This window comes from Penaeus monodon, chromosome 33, assembly GCF_015228065.2.
Source record: "Penaeus monodon isolate SGIC_2016 chromosome 33, NSTDA_Pmon_1, whole genome shotgun sequence".
NCBI lineage: Eukaryota > Metazoa > Arthropoda > Malacostraca > Decapoda > Penaeidae > Penaeus > Penaeus monodon.
In genome coordinates, this window is record NC_051418.1 from 36,261,105 (window position 1) to 36,261,674 (window position 570).

Sequence of the window (570 nt, forward strand, 5' to 3'; positions counted from 1 at the left end):
CGTGCGCGTGCACTCACATTAGCGTAACAGCGAGGTAGAAAATGGAAATGAGTGTGAGTGAATGTATGAAAATGAATGACCTGGAGTATTGTATAAGTATTTCTTATACATGCACGCTTGAGTGTATGTATATGCATAAGTGTTTGTTTGTCCGTGCATGTGCGAGAGCGCATGCGTGGAAAACAGTGCTGTGGGAGTTTTAAATCCCCCGTACGGTAGTATAGTATCTCTGTACATAATGTGGCTACATCCTGGCCACGTACAGATCACACTTACTGCTAGAGACACACCTCGGCCGCCTCGTAGGCTATTTCCAAGTGACTCATCTGACTTTGTAGCAGTTACGTACCGTCCTTTGAGAAAAAGAGCAAAATTTCACTGTAATTCTTCATGTTAGTGTGGCAAGTGTGTCTCTAAAAGTAAGTTTGGGTCATAGAATTATAAGTAATGTACATTTTACCGTGCTGCGTCCAAAGGACGTTTCTCAATCGCCTTTGATATTACCTAGGAAAGATGGCGGTAATAGGGATACTGTATCTTCTTTGGGATTGCTTTGGGTTTTCCGTTTTC